The sequence below is a fragment of the Apteryx rowi genome, unplaced genomic scaffold (assembly GCF_003343035.1).
Source record: "Apteryx rowi isolate R43461 unplaced genomic scaffold, aptRow1 scaffold_1, whole genome shotgun sequence".
Taxonomy (NCBI): domain Eukaryota; kingdom Metazoa; phylum Chordata; class Aves; order Apterygiformes; family Apterygidae; genus Apteryx; species Apteryx rowi.
Window position 1 is genome coordinate 6,037,191 of NW_020447196.1, and position 8,072 is coordinate 6,045,262.

The window sequence follows — 8,072 nt, forward strand, 5'->3', positions numbered from 1 at the left end:
TTCATTGTTCTATAATGTAAGTCATATGTTTATGAATTGTATTATCATTTTAAAATAGAAAAAAAATACTGTGGTTTTACTGTTTGTGCGTAGGGAGTAGATGCTTATGGATTTTCATCCTGTAAACGTGTCTTCATGAGTAACTTCAGCTCGTGCTCTTGCAGGGAAACCTGTGCGAGTGAGTCCGGGAGTACCTTCACTTTCAGGAGAGAATAGGTGTCTTATGATTCTGGGCCTGTGTTGTCAAGACCTCTGTATCTGGCTCATTGTGTAATCCTCGTGGTAGCCGGAAACCCTGCTGAGAGCAGTGAAGTGCTACTAGTGCCTATAATATTAGTATCAGGTGTCACTTTAGTATGAAAATGTCCTTTTTTTTTTTTTTTTTAGAGTAAGGTGGAAACCTGTATTAGTTACAATCAATTTTGAGAAGTGTTTGCTATGTTGACAAATACTGTGTCCTTTCAAGACACAAACACTTCATACAAAAACATTTTTAGAAGTCTTCATTCATATTCTCAGTTCATCTCCGTCCTACAGGCTGTTGTCGTGGTCGTTGTTGCAGGGATGAGAAGCGCTGCCTGCCATTGCACACGGCTGCGGCCGCGGCTGCTCAGCTGCAGCGAATCACTCTAGCTTTTAATTATGTCATGCCAGACCTGTCAATAAACCAAGTGTCAAAATTTGGTTTGAGGTTAACCTTCAGTGTCTGTGATTGTCGGAAAAAAGATAGCAGCAAATTTTGCTGATGTTCATGTGAAAACATTGAGCCATTTACATTTTCTGAAGGTTATTTTAGAAAAGATAGTGCATGGCCAACTGAAAAAAATATTTTAAATGTATTGAACAATTCCATGATGTGAACGCATAAGTGCTATGTGACAAATTAATTCTGTTTTGGGGGATATGAAAATAGATTTATAACTATGTACATTCCTGTTCCAATGTAGATTTCACATTTCTTTTGCTAATCCAGAGCTAGAGTCCAGATTTTCAAGTTAACTGCAAGTTAACCCATAGGTACGATATTCTGTACCTAGCCAACTGAGTTATACTTGTGTTTCTAGTGCATCTGTCAGAGTTTTACAGGCAATGTTGGGAGCTGCTTAAATCTGCAACTTCTTCCAGCAGCATATATATTTCACATTAGAGTTTATAATTGTTTAGAGACTAATGTTGTCTAAATCATATGCTTTGATGTCATATGAATTGTGGTTTGTAAATTTACCTTAATCTGGTTTAGAGAATTTAATCTAAACTCATTTTCCAAGGAGACCAAGTGCCGGTGGGCCCTGTGCACGGTAGGGTGAGTGCAGTGCTGGAAATGTGCGTAAACTCTATTTAGCAGTGTGATTTAACGGGGACCGCAGCCTGAGAGCGCCCCTTATCTCAAAGGGTAGGGGAAAAAAAAAAAGGGAAACGCTAACTCTCTCTGACTCTTTCTTTGGCAAGTTTCCCCAACATTGTTTTCATGAAAATGGGCAAGAAAGACCAGTATTTTGAGCATTTTTTTCGTATAATTTCTGGGGAGCTGCTGGAAGAGAGACAAGTTTTCTGTGCTGAACGTCACGACAACAAAGACTGTGGCTCATTTATTTCCACTCTACATTGTTTAGAAATCATAAGAAAAAAGTTCAATGAAATTTAAATGGACTGACAGTATCTGAGTCTTTTATATGTGGTATTTATTGTACCAAACCTCAGCTGGTATAAATAAGCACAGTCACTGTGATGCTGACTGTGGATTTGCTCAATTACATCCTCTATCTGGGCAGTGGAGCCATGCTTTTAATGCTAGAGCAACATTTCTCTTTTTCTTCCTTCCTTTCTCCCTTCCCTTCCTGTTAGAGTATTAAAATAATTCTGTGTAAGCAAATTATCCCTAGGATATCCAAGAATTCTGTTGTTATGTCTTCTTCTGTTACTATTTAAGTTTATGGTAAATAACCTTTTTGCATAAATAAAGGAAGGCTCATAGTTATGGAAAACGTACTATAAGCTAATTTCTGATCCCATCAAATTTCTAGAATTACATCACACTCTGAAAGGCAGATATTGCTATGTTCTTTTCTTTTTAATAGGATTTTAATCAATTCTGAAGGAAAAAATTCTAGTGTTGGTTATATTTTATTCACAGAGGCCAATTTTTGAATTGAATCTCTTTTATGTTCAAATACTTCAGGGGATAAGCCAACATTAAGTTCTGAACATTGTCTACAGGACTGGATTTTGAATATATAAACGCACCTCTTATTATCAAGTGATTGCTAGAAGAGCGCTTGAGGGGAACCCAAATTATGATTTTTTGGTTTTCTGTACTCAAAAATAGCCTCACTATACAATTTTTTTTTATATGAACGTGAAACATCACTTCTAGACTACTAACTTGTATTCCATGTTTCAGGTCAATGCATTTTGAAGCAGATGGGACAGTAAATCATGAAAAATACGGTTTAGAAAAGAAAAGTGAATTTTACTGATACTGTAATGTCTGCTGCAGTCTGTAAAGGGGCTTGTTTGGGGCTGGATTATGGAAGGGTGAGAGCAGCTTCACAGCTGCTTAACGAAACCACAGCTACTTAATTTACCTATAGGGAAAGCAAGCTAACCCAGCCGCCTGTGAGCCAGAAGCCCCATCCCGGACGGGGCATCCGCCTCTACACATTTCCTGTTTTTCACCAATCTAGTTGATAAAATATTTATAGATGAAATAAGGTAGTATGTTTTTAATGACGTTTTGTGGACTCTTTCTACCACTGGGCATTCGATTTCCATGGAAAACGAATTCCATGGGAAACGACTGAAAACTATGTTAGTCGAAAGCGCTTTCGTGCGGGCGAGGTGCAGAATGGGCCCGGGGCGCGCGGAGGGCGGCGTGTGCCACTGCCCCCGGCCGGCCTGCCGCTGCCACCAGGACTGGGACCGCGACCGGGACTGTCGCTCATGCGCCAGAGGGAAACGGCCGTGTTCCTCTGCCCAGCCCCAAGACGTGGAATTTAGCATCCTTGTGTCAGAGTAACTGGCTGAATAAACAACAGTGACTGACAGGTGCTTTTAGAAGAAAGAGGTATATGCGTCTTTCACAATTTCTGAATTATTTAGTATGAGCAACTTCTTGGTGTTACAGGGATAAGGGGCAAGCGTTGACTGCAATGTCCTCTTTCTCCTGTAGGAAATCTGGGTTGGTTAGGTATATTAAGCAGTAGCTATTAAATAAGCTCCATGGATAGACAGAGGCCTTTAGTTCCTGCTGCCATCAGACTGTCCGCTAAGGCAACATGTGGTAAAGTTTTGTTGTTAGTGCACTTCAAAAACCTGCTTGTAATTCCTCAGTTTATACACACCATTCAGTGAATAATTTGACTCGTTGGCTATCTTCCAAGCCAATAATGCTGACCAAATTATTTTGAACATGCAGATGGTAACAAAAGGGCACCAGGTGTTGTTTTATTGAAATAAAGATGTGCAAACCTTTGCATCTCACTAAGTTATTTATCCACATAAATCATCAGGATACTCAGCTTCCTACGTTGCTTTAGTAAATTTTGAATAAGAGGCATCAGCTGTTTTCCAAATGTGCCCTTCTGTACATGCCACAGATATTTTGCTTTGGGCTTATCTTCCATACCATGACCCCCATAGAGGCATTCACCGGGTCCTCTTTTTGATTTAAATGATTACTGAGCGATCGGAAGCCCAGATGTTCAGTGGCTTAATTGCTAAGTGTTAGTCTATAAAAGAGAGTAGGCCGTTAGTATCTGAAGGGAGGATTTTATTGCATATAAATGTTATTTGGTACATTAAGTGACATTATTTACATCCAATTTCTCTCTCTAAGGTGGCAACCTGAGGCAGTAAGTTGCCATGATGGAAAAATATCACTTGGTTTTGCATAATTCTGTGTCCACCTTCACAGACACAGAGAAACCAAGCAAGCAAATGTAACGCAGAGCAACAGGAAGACAATATTGGTCAGCAAGATAAGAAGTACCCTAATGAACCAGCAGACTAGTGGTCACCAGGTTTTTTGTAAGTCTTTTTGTATTGTATTGAATGGCTACAATACATTGTCTGTAAGAAGGATCTAAAACCCAACATTAAAATCACAAAATTGAGTGTTGTAGCCATCCAACAAAGATCAGGATTTGGTGGGATCAGGAGAAAGAAATTACCATTTCTTTCTATTGTCACTCTGATGTATAGAAAGAACTTGAGTACTTGACATTGATTCAATATCATTCAAAGCTCTGCAGTAACTGGAATTTCATTTTGTAAGGAAAGAAATTAAACTTCAGTAGTTTAAAATGCAGGAAAGGACTCTCTGAACAGACCAGAAATGGCTAGTGGCGGCACAAATCATAACCACTCAATATTCAGATAAAACTTATCCCTATCTACGTCCTTTGATTCCTGTTCTAACTGCTGAATCCTCAGGGTCAGCTCATGCAGGAATTAAATACACAATCTGATTTTCTTTTTTTGTCAGTTCCTGTCACCTGTTGGCAACCTGAGCTGGCCAGTGCATTAGCCATTCTAGACAATGAAACAGCTTTATGCAGGAAAAGAAGTGGCCTTCCACCTGGGAAGAGAAATGTAAATTTACCATTGCTGGAAATAAAAATGTTGACAGTGAAAACTCATCTGTGGTGGGCAAGGACCATGGAATCAGGCCCTCTACAATATGTTCTTTATTGCAGCTGATATTTTGTATTGTTAGTGCATATTTTTTTATTTTTTACGTATGTAAATGCTTGTGCCAGTTTCATCTATTTAAATTTTTTTTTGCAAAGTTGCACAGTTACTGAGGGTATAGAGCACCTGTAGCCATCACTAACTATGACTGTCTAGCATGTCCTCATCAGGAAACACACTGTTTCTGCTGAGATTATATTATATTACATCGTAAGTGACAACATGAGTAAAATTGACCTGGGAATTCTAGGGACATGGTGCTGCTGCCTCTGAAGGATGTGGGCAAAGGGTTAATTCATGTCTATAACATTTTTACAAACAAGTCACATAGGTTGCAAAATGCAATTTAAACTGTAATGATTATTGTAACTCAGGAAATTAGAGACTTTCCTGACTTAATGCATGGACTGGTCATCCTTTTTTCAGTACAGGTCTACCATAATCACTGTCATTGTTTTTTTCCCATAGAAAGGAAAGCTGAAAGATGACCCATTACTAGTCACAGCACGTTGCTCTCACTGATTGGAAAGCAGTCACACACCACCAAGCATTTATTCTGTTTACTGAGATGTAACACCAAGGAACAGCAATTCACACCTGCAGTGAAGTTGTTATACTTCCCATTTCTTTTCATTATTCTATTTTTGTCCTTCTTCATTTTTCCTGTTTCATTTTGCTTTTTTTTTTTTTTTTAACTTCTCTGCCTCTTCTTCCCCCCACTTTGTTCTGTGATGGGTGTCAGTGCCAGTCTTGACACTTCCTTTAAGCCTGAAATGAAGGATACTTGGGTCAGTAGTGCTTTCTCAGCTATCAGACGAACATTGCCCTGGCAGTAGTGGATGACTTTTTTGTTGGGTAACTAGTGTAGATATCTCCAGCTAATATTTGAAGTATATATGCATACATATATATATTCACATATATATAGCTTAGATCCGAATCAGTTACATCACAGGCTGTGAAATCTAAAGAGGAGAGCTCTCTTCTTACGCAGCAACCTGTGCAAAATATGGTGTGTGACTGGAGTCCAGTGAGGGCCAGTACCATGAAATAACAGGTATCTGTGAATCATTGATTCATTCACAGAATCATCAATTCACAGAATATTTGAGACTGATTTTGCAGAGTATTTGTCCTAGACAAGATAAAACATAGCTGAACACTATTGAAGTGTTGTAAAAACCTTGGAGCAGTCCTTAGAAAAAAAGAAATAAAGAGGGCAGTTAGACTAGCTCTTAGGCAACAAGAAATTTTGTATGAGGATTCCAGAATTACTGTACCTTGCTTGTAAGGACCATAACCATAATAAATCTAAGATAGAAATGTCCCACATGCCCCGTACTCATCACAAAACAACCCCAGAGGCCTAAGATTACTATTCTTACCTCTACGAACATGACACTTAACCAACATAATGTCTCTCAGAGGGACAGGTGAGCATAGGACTGGAATTGCTCTAATGTTTTTACTGTAGAGAGAAACAGAGACCTGGGTAGTAAGAAAATATTATGTTTGAATTGGTCTCAAGTGTTAAATAATGGATATGTGTGTATGTAGGGTATTCAAATGTTTTTGATTTTTTTATGCTGAAGATTAAAATTTCCATTAGTATTCCACCTCTTCAGTTTTGCCTGGGGACTGTTAATTATATTTCTGAAATTGTAACCAAATAAAAACTTAACAAAAAAGTAACAAGCAGATAACATTGTAAGTAGCAGTTCCCCCTCTCTCCTCTTCCCCCAAGCAATGTTCTGTCATCTGTACAGCCCTGGCCTAAAAACTTACCTGCATTAATTCCTGCTCTCTGCATCTCCCCGTCATATATGTATTTACTACTGAGCCAGAAGAGCCCATTTCATTGATATTACAAGCACTTCCATCAAAATGCTGGTGTCCTGAAATGCTACTGGTGTTAGCAGCTGTGATGTCTCTGGAACAAAATAACTGAGATTTTCTTGGATTTAATCTAAAACTCCATAAAGTCCAATGCTCAGTGATGAGAAGATTCACTAACTAATGATGAGGTTCTACTCCATAAACCAGGGCACTCAACTACTTTTTAGAAAATGTTATTGATATTTCTCTTCTGATTCTTTTCATTTGTAAGGGTGTTTGGAATCTACCATTTTATGCAGTGTTTTAATTTGTGTGGGTATTATGGAAGGGTGGAATATGCTGTTGTGGCTGGTGCCCAAAATTCAAGGCTTTGTCTATTTTCCGAAGAGCGTACCTGTTTTCTTGTAACAATATCAGCTCCAGCGGGAACTAGGTCTTGTGAGGTGATGCTGACCTGCTTTCATGTTTATACTGTGCAGTTGCACGAATATTGCATAAAGGATGGCCTTTTTTTGTAGTGTTTAGTGGAGAATTTGGTATAACAGAAATTAAAGAGTATCGGTTAAGGCTTTTTGTTCTGTTTCTGCAGCACAACTGGGTCAGAGCACAGCCAAGACTGCTGTGTGTGCCTAGAGGACCAGCGACCCCTGGTGAATGCCATCTTCATACTGCTATGTCCAGGTAATGACTGCACAGCTGCAGAGAAGACTGCAGTTGCCATGAGTAAAAGTACATGTAAGAGGTAGTGCACGTAAATGTAGGCCTCAAAGAGCTGCTGAACTTTCTTTATAGCTTATTTCTGCAATCTTAATTGCAGCAAATTTTGCTGAATTGAAAGTAACTTCCAAGTGCCTGCCTCTGCTTCCTTCTCAAGAGCTTTAAATTGTGTTTTTATAATTAAGCTATAAATTTTAAAGCTATTTCAACTACACTTTTTAATATGCCACAGGTTGTCCACCTGTCGTAACCATGGTTCAGTTGTCATAGATCATTTTCTTTGGTGTGCTTCATGACATAAAGCTTTTAAGATGGCAAAAATTCCTTTTTCAGTGAATGGCATCTGAAGTTGTCTCTGTAGTGGCATAATGCATAATGCTTTTAGTACAGGTACAGAGAAAAACGTAAGGAAGAAATGGTACAGTATCAGTGTAATCTTCTGAAAAGTATTATGTTTTCCGAGTTATATCAGTGAAGGTGTTTAAAACTGTAACATCAAAAATTAGCTGATATTAAATGATTTGCGAGTGGTGCTTATGGCAGTTGCTATAATTTAACATTGAGATGGTACCTGTATGAGTTTCCAGAGAGAATATTAACAATTCCAGGCTTTTTCTAAACTAGGAATCACATGTTACTCACCAACAGATAAATAATAACTCTCTCAGGAAAGCAGTAAGCTTTCAACTTTCTTAATGATCACTAGATATATAGAATACATGATGTAAAACTGCCAGTTAGCATGAGCAAATCATGTTGCTACAAGTCTGTAGGTTTTCTGAAGAAAATGGCCCTGGCTAAAATGGGAATAACCTTGATTTGGCCCTGTT